The following is a 13,894-nucleotide window of genomic DNA, read 5'->3' on the forward strand; positions in this document are numbered from 1 at the left end:
GAAGTCCTGCTGAGATTTGCTTTCCCAAAATGCAGCACCTCGCATTTATCTGAATTAAACTCCATCTGCCACTTCTCAGCCCATTGGCCCATCTGATTCAGATCCTGTTGTAATCTGAGGTAACCGTCTTCACTGTCCACTACACCTCCAATTTTGGTGTCATCTGCAAACTTACTAACTGTACCTCTTATGCTCGCATACAAATCATTTATTTTTTCAAACATCTTCTGCAAGCTTTATCTCTGTAGTGTTCTCTGGCCCTGCGAGATGTCCCATCCTTCAATTCAGGCTACTTGTGCATCGTTGGTTTTACCATTGACTCCCATGCCTTCAACTCCTAAGGCCTGGAATACTTTCCAAATCTCTCTGCCTCTCCACATCTCTTGACTCCTTGAGGTGCTCCTTGAAGACTACATTGTTGTGTTATTATCTTCAGTCAGTCAGCTATGTATGTACAACATTGGTATCCACGGAATCCAGACTACATGAGAGCTTGTGATATCATAGTGAAATAAACAGTTAGCGCTGTTAATAAACTTCAAGGTGTCCGTCCCAATTAGAACTCAAACTTACATGAAGCGACCTTGTACAGGTTTATTTTAGCGAGGGCTAGAGATAAGGTGAATGGCAGGTGTCTTTTCCCTACGGTGGGAGATTTCAAGATTAAGGGACATACTTTTTAAGGTGAGAGAAGAAAGATTTAAAAAAGACATGGGGGCAATTTTGCATTTGCACAGAGAATGGTTCGTGTGTGGAATGAACTTCCAGAGGAAGTGGTGGATGTGAGTACACAATATTTAAAAGTCATTTAGCTAAGTACATGAATAAGAAATGTTTGAAGGAATGTCAGCCAAGTGCAGGCGGGTAGGACTAGTTCAAATTGGGGTTCGGGAATGGTTGGACTGAAGGGTCTATTTCTGTGCTGTATGACTCTGTTACTCTATGAACTAACATACCTCAGGCTATCAGACAACTCACAGGCTGTACGAATTGATGGTGTTATTTGACCCATGAAACCATAACATGCTGTTGCGTCTTAAATCTTTAACCAAGTTTTGGCTCATCTGCATTGACATTACATTTTATTTGATGACACTCTGTTAAGTACCCTGGAACAGTTCGCTGTGCTAAAGACACTATAGAAATGCAAGTGGTTGTTGATATTATTGAGAGTGCTCAAGCTCTGTTTAGAGGAGTTTTGTTTACCCCATCATTTAAGATGGCTCAACAACACTCAAGAAGCTTGACACCATCCAGGAACAAGCAGCCCCTGCTTGATTGGCATTACATCCACCAGCATCCACTCCCTCCACCACCGACACTCAGTAGCAGCAATGTGTACCATCTAAACGTGAACTGCAGAAATTTATCAAAGATCCTTAGACAGCATCTTCTAAACCCACAACCACTTGCATCAAGAAAGACAAGAGCAACAGAGACATGAGTACACTACCACCTCCAAGCCACTCACCATCCTGACTTGAAAATATATCGCCGTTACTTCACTGTCACTTGGTCAAAATCCTGGAATTCCCCCCCTAATGGTATTGTGGGTCAACCCACAGCAGGTCGACTGCAGCAGTTCAAGAAGGCAGCTCATCACCATCTTCTCAAGGGGCAACTAGGGACGGACAATGAATGCAGGCCCAGCCAGCGATGCCCACATCCTATGAGTGAATAAAATAAACATTCACAACATGAATTCAAAAGCAGAATTTACTGATTTGAAGCAAATGTTCACACCAGAATAACATCCAATGTTAATTTTTCAGTTGCAGAGCTGAATGATAGGTTAATGAGACCCACAGATCGATGTGAACATTCAATTAAATATCAATCAATTTAAATAATATTCATTAATGTGAAACAAATTTGTGAGTAGTCACCCTGACCTAACACCAAATTCTGGCTCTAAGACAGAATACTCTGAATGTGGAACCTGCAGATGGTGACATTAACAAACATGAAGAGGTTACAAAAAAATCAACTTTGAACTTGGACAACAGTGTCAATTTCTGCCTTGGCCATCTGTACTTGGCAAGACATTTCTTGGAGAAGATGGAGTGCAGGGCTGTGAATTTTCTTGCCTCAATTTGCCAGGAATTTTGATGTTTGTACGTTTACTCACAGCTTGAGTCATCATTTGGTCTTGCGTCTCTGCTGGAAAGGCATGAAATGATGTGGGAGTTCTAGGAACATAAAATCATAAGAGTTAGGAACAGGAGTAGGCAGTTCAGCCGCTCAAACTTCTTCTGACATTTACTGAAATCATGGCTGACCTCAAGTTGGCCCTTCCTGATGAAGGGCTTTTGCCCGAAATGTCGATTTTCCTGCTCCTCGGATGCTGCCTGACCTGCTGTGCTCTTCCAGCACCACACACTTGACACTCACCTTGGCCTCAACCCCACTTCCTCCATCTCTGCAGTACGTGAAGGTTGAACACCTTCTCATTCGCTGCACTGATTGGGGAAGTAACTTATACTACTTAAGGCACCAATTAAATTACTGCAGCAGTTTGTTGCAAGCATGTGCAAAGACTCTGAGCTCAATGGAGATTGTTATCCTATAGTAGGGTTGGGAGACCATCGGCACACAAAAACTCCATTTTCCCTGAGAGGCTGCAGCAGAAGACAAGAATTAAGAGCAGGAATTCCCTCCATAAGGGCATTGTGGCTCGACCTACAGCACATGTACTGCAGTGGTTGAAGAAGGCAGCTCACTAACTCATAAGCATTTAGGGACGGGCAATAAAGGCTGGACCAATAAACGACTCCCACATCCCACAAACAAATTTTTAAAAACTGCTTTTCTACCTAATTTGATATCATTAGCAAATTTACCTGCCACACACTTAATCCCACAATGTTATTAGGGAGGGAATTCCAGGATTTGTAGATTACATCAGATCTTCAACTTAGATCCCAGTAGATATGATCTGGTGGAGAGGCTCTCATTTCTAGCCAGGCATCAGGATAAAGTGAAAAATCATGTCCTATTGAGCTCAACCTACTGAGAGTGACCGGATTTTCGAATGTCAAAACTGGAACATATTGAAAAGCGGTGGGAAGTTGGGGTTCAGTAATGACTGATCATCACTTGGTGACCAATGGGAGACAATAGAGTCATCGAGGTCTATAGCACAGAAAAAGGCCTTTTGGCATGTCACATCTGTGAATTAGAATTAGAGTGAGCCTTTATTGTCACATATAATCAATGAGTGTACTGAAAAGTTTATACATCGCTATTTAAAGCGCTGACTTAGATACAAAGGTACCTAGGCACGGCTTCTTTAGTTACAAAATCTTAGACAATAGAGAAATAAAAGTCCCAACATTGCGGAATTAAAAGTTCAGAACAACAGAGCATGCTGGAAGCTCGCTTCCAGACCAGGCTGGGCCCTGGCTCCAGATGGCGCTGGGCCCTGACTCCAGACCACAACAGGCCCAGGCTCCAGACTGCACCAGGCCCTGGCTTCAGACCGCACTGAGCCCTGGCTCCAGACCGCACTGAGCCCTGGCTCCAGACTGCAACGGGCGTTGTCTCCAAACCACACTGGGCCCTGGCTCCAGACCACTCTGGGCCCTGGATCCAGACTGCTCTGGGCCCTGGATCCTGTCCGCACCGGATCCTGGTTCCTGACTGCACTGGGCTTCACCTTGAAGATCATGAGGCTGGGAGATCGCTTCAGACTGCCAAGCGAGGCTGGCACGCCACGCAGGGTCGAGGACATCACCCTGGGAGGTTACCATGCCATGCCAGGACAGGAGGTTACCACACAACACTGGGAGGTTACCATGCCATGCCAGGCCAGGAGGTTACCATGCAACACCGGGAGGTTACCATGCCACGCCATGGTGGGGGTTTATCACGCCAGGCTGGGAGTTACCATGCCATGCAAAGCCAGGAGGTTACCACACCAGGCTGGGATGTTACTGTGCCACGCCATGCTGGGAGATTACCAATCCAGGCCAGGAGGTTATCACACCATACCAGGCCGGGAGGTTACCATGCTACACCACAGCAGGAGGTTACCATACCAGACTGGGAGGCCGCTAGGAAGTTGGGGAGTTATTCCTGGAGGCTAGGATTGTTGCTCACCAGAGGTGAGGAATCATCTCTGGAGGTCGGGAATTGTTGGAGGCCACAAGAGAAAAAGATTTTTAAAAAGCACTAGGAAGAAGAAAAGCGAAGAAAAAGAAGAAAATATGAAAAAGAGTAGTGGAGCTAATGAGCTCTTGCTGAGCATTCTACTCCACTGCCATCTTGTCTCAATCAAAAATAACCACTTAACTATTCTAATTCTGTTTTCCAGCACATGGCCCATAGCCTCTTATATTTTGGCATCACAAATGCACATGCAAATACTTCTTCAATGTGATGAGGGTTTATGCTTCTGCACCCTTATACACAAAGCATTCCAGATTTCCACCATATTGGGGATACAGGCAGCACAGAGGCAAAAGGTTTTTTAGTATGGAAAGGCATCATGTGTCGGTGCAGGCCTGATGGGCTGAAGGGCCTGTTCCTGTGCTGTACTGTGTTTTGCTTTTCCTTCGTTCTGATGTGCTGGGACTTTCTGGGAAGAAGGACCAAATATCCTATTTATGGTTAACAATTTGGAAAGTGGTGAACACTAGGATATTTTAGCTATATTTAGACAAGTGTTGGGACACTGAAGCATTTAATGAAAAATCTGAGATGTCCCAGCAAAGTCAGGGCAAAAATAGTAAAAGTCATTAAAAAAAGAAAAACCCTGGAAATGAATAGTCCCACTGAGACTGGAGCTCCATTTTGTGATGCACAGGAAGGTCAAACTAGTGCATGTCATTCACTAAAATATTAGTTTGTCCTTCACACACCCCGAGAACTGCATGTGGTAACTCAAAAAGAACCTTGCTGACTTGGTACTGAAATCCTTTCCCACTGTCCTGTAACATGGCCATCAATTGTAATATATTGGTGTAGGGAAAGAATTGGTGAGGGTCCTGTCACTATTGCTGTGTGTGTGTGTGTGTGTGTGTGTGTGTACTTATTTGTGTGTTTCTGTATAATTTTCCCATCAATTTAACTCTTAAGTGGAACTAGTTGAAGATAAATGCTTCCCATGTGAAAAATATACATCCTCCACAATATTGACAATTGACAATAAGAATGATCCCAGACTCTGACTTTTAACAATGAAATATTTACTTAACCACATCTTCAACTTGAAGGTAATGCTCTCAGTGTTTAGGAGCTGGAATTATGAAAGAACTGTTTTGATCAATGTGATCAAAGTAGCCTTAGTTACCAGGGATTATAAGGATTCCCAGAGGAGCCCTTTGAAGAGGCAATGCTACCTCTTTGGCATAGATGTACAAGTTATTTTCCACTGCGTTCCATTTACGGCAATGTTGTAATTTATCGGTAATCCCAAAGGGTGTTTTATTTGTGCTAATTGTTCCACAACAGAATAGTGTACCATCCTCTGACTCTGTGTGTGCCCCTTTTGAGAAGCAGGAACCTTTTTCTGTTACCTCTGCACTCTCAGGATAATTTGTCACCCATATAACCTTCAATTACACTCAGTGAGTGTTTAATATGACACAGAGAAAGAAAGTCATGAAGGCTCTGCACTGACCTTGTAGCAAAACGTCAGCCTTCCAAGCTAACATCAAATATCACAACAGTGTGTGTTGTAGCCAGTTGAAATGTTGAATTTCTAATCTTTTTTTTGAGAAGTATTAAACCTGACACTTTGTGTGCGTGCAGCCTTTTCATGTCTCCTTCAATAAACTCACCAAAGCTATGATCAGATTTAACAATGTACAAATTGTAATACATTATTCAGGTATGACTTTAATGTTGTTAAGACATTAAATTGGAGCTGTTTCCCAGCTCTCTGTTTTTCTCTGTCTTTGGTTGCGAGCTAATTACAATGAATGCAGACAAAGTCTTGGGGTTCAAGTCTGTCCAGGGGCTAGTGTGGATTCTTAGAACCAAGCAGAACCCAGTCTTGCTGGGTTAGCCTTTGGATAAATTTGGATTTTCTTTTGGCTGCCGGAGATGAGACAAGACTTTGCAATTGTGAGAATAAACCACTCACATGGATGCTTCTGTCGGGTACAGTATCCTCGAAATGGTGAATCTAATGAAGAGCTGTCCTGAGGATGATGGACATTCAGTCAATTAATTTGCTCTCAGCATTGCAGATTAATCTAACTTTCATTAGGGATTAAATGAACATCTATTTTAACTGTTGAAAGAGGAACTCTCACACGGAGACCAGATACTGCAATCACAATATAAAACTAACCATTGTATAGAGTTGGAATGAATTATCAAGGTTTCTCTGGTTGGATACACTCTTATAATTGCTCAATTTCATTAATACCTAAGCACCCGATTTTTTTATAATGGTATCTCAAGAATACCAGACAGCGTGTTTGTGGTTGAAGTACACTGCTAATTTCTTTTCCTACTTTGCTCAGCGTTGTACTATAATAATCATGAGGTCATTTAATTCCTATAATGTATCAAAAGGGCAAATTCTCTGATGCATTGGAGAACAGAAAGATCCCATAGTAGACAATAGTTTCCTCATTATGACCCAAGATCTCATAATACTTTCTTAGGGAATCCCTCAAAATGCCTTTCACGTGGATTAACTCATACTTAGTGGCGGGGGTCAGACCTATATTTAACGATAGATAATTTTGATAACCTTGCCAATGAACGTTGGTTCAGATCATCTTAAAATTGATAGCATGCAGACATTTTTGAGTGGGCAATCGTCATTTGTATCCACAAGTGCACCACAATTTTATTTTGTGCATACCGCAAATGAATTATTCATCATTTGATGTTCATCGATATAAACTACTTGACTGAGATTTTAGCAATGTGTATTTGTCTGGTTTTTAGCTAGTCTTACTGTACTCAGGGAATTATATTTTATACCCCCACCTGCCCAGATCACCCACCACTGAGTTTGGTGGCATGGGACTCATAGATCTTTATGTGTGTTTTTTCCATTGTTGTCCCATCAGCCTTCGCTCTGACTCCCACTTTATGGTGTTACCATAGAATCCCTATAGTGTAGAAACAGGCCCTTTGGCCCAACAAGTCCACACCGACCCTCCAAACAGTATCCCACCCAAACCTATTCCCCATTAATCTACATTTCTCCCTGACTAACGCACCTAACCTACACATTCTGAACACTATCTGCAATTTAACATGGCCAATTCACTTAACCTGTACATCTTTGGACTGTGGGAGGAATACGGAGTACCCGGAGGAAACTCACGCAGTCACAGGGAGAGTGTGCACACTTCACACAGACAGTCGCCTGAGGCTGGAATCAAACCTGGGACCTTGGCACAGTGAGGCAGCGGTGCTAACCACTGAGCCACCATGCCACCCTGTTTAGTGAAGGCATCAAGCATCATCTCATGAGCTAATTAATAGCCACCTTTGGTGCCTCCTTCAGCCTCTGCTGCTATTTCACTCAGGGCAGACAGAGGGCCATGCTAGCTGAGTAACCTGGAAGCTTTCACTATATGGGCTAGTGTTGAGCAAAGTTTGGGTGGAGGGAGCTGAATATTGGGGTTCACCTATGCCCATAGGATGCACCCCTTCTCCAAAATCATATTCCTGCTTTAACCTTCACACCCTGGCCTCTCAAACTGAGCTCCACACTCCTCCCACACTGGCATCTGCCAGGCACAACCCACTGATTCCCAGAACCTAACTTGAAGTTGGTTCCATCACCGCATCTTGCCTGGGCACTTGCTCTGTGTCAGCTCTGCTAGACCTCTCACCTCTGAATCACTAAATTAGTCCAATTCTTGCATTGGAGATGTGAGCATATATTGACTCTCCAATGCAGTGCCAAGGGAGTGCTGTAGTGATGAAGGTGCTATTTTTTTGGACAAGATATTACAATTAAGCTCTGTCTGACCTCTCCATTAGACATATAAGATGCCACAGCCACTAATTCAATGGCAAAAAGAGAGTTATCCATTGTGTCTCAGCCAGCATTTATCCCTCATCAGCATCACAAAAACAGATTTTCTGCTCCTTCTCACTTTGCTGCTTTCGAGAGCTTGCTATCCGTGAATTGGGTGCATTGCTTCCTACATTACAGGTGTGAGTACTCAGTAGAAAGTACCTCACTAGCTGGGGACCACTTTGGAATTGAATGGTCATGAAAGGCACTCTGTAATTGTGAAGTATTTTTCAAACAGTTACAAAATGAGTATGCCTTTTACCCAAATTAGCCAATGATTCAAGGGATGTTCATAACATTCAGCTTTTACAACTCAGCAATCACCGTGATACCAGCCAATGTTTAGCAATGTCACACAATACGAGATTAGAATTACAACTTAAAATGTAGATGAGAGTACTGTATAATAGACCCAGTGAAGCTAAAAAGCAAGCTACAGAAATGATACAATAAAGGATATTCAACTCCCAACAATGTGAGAGGGCAAATAGTCGAGAATTGTTACATGTAAGGAATAGGCCAATAAGCATCAGGTCAGTTTGGGACAACCAATAAAGAAGGGTGATCACTACCACCTACAGGGCAACGAAGGGTGGGCAATAATTGATGGTGCAGCCAGTGGCACCACATCCCACCAGTGAATCAAAATTAAAACGTGGTCTTGTTGGTAACACACATAATTTGAGAATAAATCAGAAAAAATAAGTTTTAATAAGTGTAGATCAAAGCAAAATTGATTTATCAATCTTACTGAGGGTGAGATTGTGAAGTCAAACATTTTCTTAAATAAATAGTTTAAGGACAACTGTGAGCTCATTGAAAGGTTACCTTCTGAACTCCTGCGACATTACGTTATGTACCTCCAGTTTTCTCTCCTCCTCTCTGGAAGGTGCTAAGACTTGTTTGGGTCTAGTTTCACATATCCAAATCCTCTAGCACCTTTCCAAAGTGTTTATTCTTTTAGACAGCGAACATTGGAAAGATATTTGACCAGTGATTGAATCCCACTTGAGCCTGATTTTTAAATAGAAGGATTATTTCATAAGATTTCAGTTTTAATGGCGAGGTCAGCATTTGTTGCCCATTCCTAATTGTCCTTGAACTGAGTGGCTTGCAAGGTCATTTCAGAGGGCAGTCAAGAGTCACTGCTGTGTGACTGGAGTCACGTGTAGACCAGGTCCTGCCCCTGGTAGCCCCGCCCCTCCAACCGCCACCAGGACAGAACCCCACTGGTCCTCACCTACCACCCCACCAATCTCCATGTACAGCGCATCATCCGCCGTCATTTTCTCCACCTCCAAACGGACCCCACCACCAAGGATATATTTCCCTCCCCTCCCCTACCAGCTTTCCGTAGAGACCACTCCCTCCGCGACTCCCTTGTCAGATCCACACCCCCCACCGACCCAACCTCCACTCCCGGCACCTTCCACTGCAACCGCAGGAGGTGCAAGACTTGCGCCCACACCTCCCCCCTCACCTCCCTCCAAGGCCCCAAAGGAAACTTCCATATCCGCCACAGATTCACCTGCACCTCCACCCACATCATCTACTGCATCCGCTGCAGCCGGTCTGGCCTCCTCTATATTGGGGAGACAGGCCGCCGACTTGCGGAGCGATTCAGAGAGCACCTCTGGGCCACCCGGACGAACCAACCCAACCAACCTGTGGCACAGCATTTAACCTGCAATCTTCCTCCTGACCTCTCCGCCCCACCCCAGTCTGACCTATCACCCTCATCTTGACCTCTTTCCACCTATCACATTTCCGACGCCCCTCCCCCTAGTCCCTCCTCCCTACCTTTTATCTTAGCCTGCTGGACAAACTTTCCTCATTCCTGAAGAAGGGCTTATGCCCGAAACGTCGATTCTCCTGTTCCCTGGATGCTGCCTGACCTGCTGCGCTTCTCCAGCAACACATTTTCAGCTCACGTGTAGACCTGACCAAGTAAGCATGGCAGATTTCAATCCCTAAAGAACATTAGTGAAACAGATAGGTATTTAAGACCACCTGTAGTTTGGTTCGCCACTACTCATGTGAGATTTAATTACAGGTTTTTATTGATTGAATTCAAATGCCACCATACCAATGGATCATTAGCCTGCACCTTTGGATTACTAGTCATTACCACTGCCTCACCACTTCTCATTATGATTTGGAGATATCAGTGTTGGACTGGGGTGTACAAAGTTAAAAATCATACAACACCAGTCTCACTTCTCATTAAATCTATTACTACCCACAATCCCAACAGAATGATCATCCCCCCAGGAATCAATCCATGACTGGGAGAAGGAGCCTGGCTGATTATCTTTCTCCTTGCCCAAGAAGACTGACATCCAGTGGCAGATCTCCACAACAGGAATCACATCTGGGAACTTCTCCCTTGACAGCATCAGCAATGAAAGCTGCGCTTTTTTTTCCTGTTTCATCAGCTCGTCTGTGCAGAGTTCAATTAGCTATATTAGTAAATTCAGAAAGAAGGTGAGGACTGCAGATGCTGGAGATCAGAGTCAAAAAGTGAGGTGCTGGAAAAGCACAGCTGGTCAAGCAGCATCCGAGGAGCAGGAGAGTCAACATTTCGTGCATATGCTCGAAGGTCTTCCTGATGGAGAGCTTATGCTCGAAACATCGATTCTCCTGCTCCTCAGATGCTGCCTGACTGGCTGTGCTTTTCCTGCATCACACCTTTTGACTTAGTAACTTCAGACCCTTGTAGAAACATTAAGGCATTTAACATAATATAAATGGATTTATCTGGGAAAGCTGAAGTTTTTAAAAAAATGGAAGATCAAGGTAAGATTGATTTGTAATCCTTACTGACGGTGGGATTGTGAAGTCATCATTTTGTTAATTAAAATGTTTAAGGTCATTAAGAGGTTGTCTTCTGAGCTTCTGAGATATTGAAAAGGGTGAGTAGTCATTATTCCCGGGTGGGATTTTCATCTTTTAGGTGAGTAGTTGGAGTTGGGAAAGTTCCCAGCTTCACGCTAACTTAGGGCTGAGATCTTGACTGGGAGCTGACGTCAGGCTGACCCTGGGAAATGTTTGGACCCAGCCACAGGGACTGCCCATTGCCAAGGTGGGCTGTAAAAAGACCCTCTCTCAAAATCCCCATGACCTATCCTGACCACAGCATGTCCCTTCCCAAACATACCATGGCCCATCACAATTCCCTATGTCAAGATATGGCACCTCCATGCCATTGCACTCATTACATGCCACTGTATTTAGAAGCAATAACCCTGTAATAGAATTGCCTGTATCAGAGAAAACTTATACAAAAGAATGATTCATAACTGTTCACAATGTTACAATCACTATGTTTTCTTTTGAAAAATCAGACTAATAAAAGTTTCAATCACCCAGACCCTCGAAAGTTTCAGCCACTGAAGGCCAGCATGTAAAGCACCTAAGCATGTGTCATCAAACACTGGGAAATGGACAGGGATCAGAAAAGCATTAGTGCATCTTAGGACCTGTTGACTTTGAATAACTTGACTGGATGAATTTTCGCAGTGACATGTCAGTAATTTCATTACCCTGAGCAGAGAGAAAGAAAAATCTCCAAAAATGTGCTGAAAATGCTGCTGTTGTAAATGAATTTGAAGTTTACACAGAGGACAATGACACAAGTATTTTTTTCAGATTGTGTAAAGATACAATGGTTCCTTTCCTGATACCATCCGCTGTTTCAATTAAAGGGAAGCTTTCCATCTTAATTTTAATCTTTCCCGTCAAGTTACTGCAAATGAACATGAATAATTAATGAATTAACATATGAATAATTCATTTAGCCAACACTGGAATTACAAGAATGCTATTTCATCTTTATTAAGAAAATGTAGCATAATAAATGTTGGCTGGATCAAAGACTCATTATCTTTCGCTCCATACAAGTCTGTACCCATGGGTAATTTTGTTCTATTCTTTCTTTTACATATAATTTGCACGATAAATTCATATCTTTGCCTTTTAGTGGTAATTTGAAATTGTGAAAGAGATACCGTTTTCTGAAGAAGATAAAATACAAATAAAATTTACAAAAAATAAAGTCATGGTGACAAGGCTCATTACCTCCTTGTCAGCCTGCCACACATTATTACTTTAAAACTGATAGAATTTCTTATTAAGTGCCTCAGGACAAGAAATGCCTAGTTCAAAAATCCCACCCAAAGGATGTTAAATACAACATTTCTTGAGTACCTGTCATAAAATAAAACTCAGGTACAAGGGATAATGTTAAGCATTTGCAGAGCATTGTACATGGGCTCATATCTGAAGTAAATTAATCTGTCATTACTGTTAAACATTGACATACTGTTGGTTTAGCTTGGTGACACCCCTGTCACATCAGACATCTCAAGAGCGGTCCTTTCTTTTTGCCCTGTTGCTTTCCCCTGCAAATTACTTCTCAAATCACGGAGCTCTTTTGTCACAAGCTCCCTGTTGCTTGTCAACGCTCGAGATTTCACCAGCAGAATTCTAATTTAAATGTGAAAACTCAAACTTCTAGAATAAGGGGTTAACGTTCCCAGCCGCACACCATGATGCAACTTGATTTATGACTCTGAGTTATGGTTGCACCAGTTAATGGGGAAAGGTTCAGAAATGCTCCCTCCAAAGTAAATCATCTTAATAACCTTCCCTATCTCACAGCCTCATTGTTGACAGATGTGAATTTTTTTTTACAGATGTACACTTATCAAGAAACTGTTGAATCTGGAGGATCACATAGCAGATACCTTTTTGTGACCTTAGATTATGTTGTAATCCTGTTCACACTCCTTCTAAATATTAAAACAAATTTAAATTAAGATAAATAAATAAGTGACAGTATATTATATCATGGAAATAAGTCACGTTAACATATTTTGCCTTGTGGATAATTGCCTAATTTAGCGTCCAACTTGGCTGATGCTTTATCCTGATTCAACTTCCTAAACACTGAAATTAAATTATAATTCAGGTGCTCTGAATTTAAGTCTGGAAAAGAATCTGAGCACTCTATTCATTGGGATTCAGAAGAATGATGGGGGATCTTATAGAATCATATCAAATTATGAAAGGGATAAAAAAGATAGAAGCAGGGAGATTGTTTCCACTGGTGGGTAAAACTAGAAATAGCAGGCATGGCCTCAAAATAAGTCAGAGCAAATTTAGGACTGAGTTTCAGGGTTGTGAATCTGTGGAATTCCCTGCCCCGTCAAGCAGTTGAGGCTACCTCCAAATGTTTTTAAGGCAAAAACAGATAGATTTTTGAACAATAAAGGAATTGAGGTTTAGGGTGAGCAGGCAGGTGATTGGAGCTGAGTCCATGAAAAGATCAGCCATGATCTTATTGAATGGCGGATCAGGCTCGAAGGGCCGGGCGGCCTACTCCTGCTCCTAGTTCTTTATGTTCTAATTTACACTCAAAAGCTTTACAACTCACTTCTGTTTCTGAACCAAAACCATGGATTTGTAATCCCGTTAAGGAAAGTTGGGACCCAAACACTCTCCACATCTACTGGAGTCATCGCGATTGAAGAATTTAAGTCGCACAAGTTCTTTCCCTTTCTGAGGTGGGGGAACCTCTGATCGAAATGACATTCATTGACTCCAAAAAGCATGTTAACAGAAAGGCATCCCAGCCCCCTCCCCGCAACCCTGCTCCCTCAGAGCAGGCTTGATTGACAAATGGATATCAGGTTAAAGGATACAAACTCCAGCTTTAACCAAATGCCCACAGCCAGCTGAACCTCATTAATAGCTCTCTACAGCTGTCACATTGGGATCAAAGAACACCTTTAAAAGACTCACAAAGCCATCCCATCAGCCTATGCGAGTGCTAATGCTTAATGGATTGGAATCCTGTCCCATTGAAAAGATGCCTCATGTTTGGGACTGAGAATTAAAAGTGTC

At 42.7% G+C, this 13,894-nt stretch overlaps 1 long non-coding RNA gene across 1 annotated transcript in view; it reads right to left on the reverse strand.

The window, feature by feature from the left end:
* Positions 1-1,738: 1,738 nt before the first annotated feature.
* The window catches only part of LOC122563413, a 44,738-nt gene continuing 32,582 nt past the window's right edge, over positions 1,739-13,894 (reverse strand). The window contains exon 3 of the long non-coding RNA XR_006315587.1: positions 1,739-2,189. This is a non-coding gene — a long non-coding RNA (uncharacterized LOC122563413). The remainder of the gene's footprint in view (positions 2,190-13,894) is intronic.

This window comes from Chiloscyllium plagiosum, chromosome 27 (genome assembly GCF_004010195.1).
Source record: "Chiloscyllium plagiosum isolate BGI_BamShark_2017 chromosome 27, ASM401019v2, whole genome shotgun sequence".
NCBI classification, from domain to species: Eukaryota; Metazoa; Chordata; class Chondrichthyes; order Orectolobiformes; family Hemiscylliidae; genus Chiloscyllium; species Chiloscyllium plagiosum.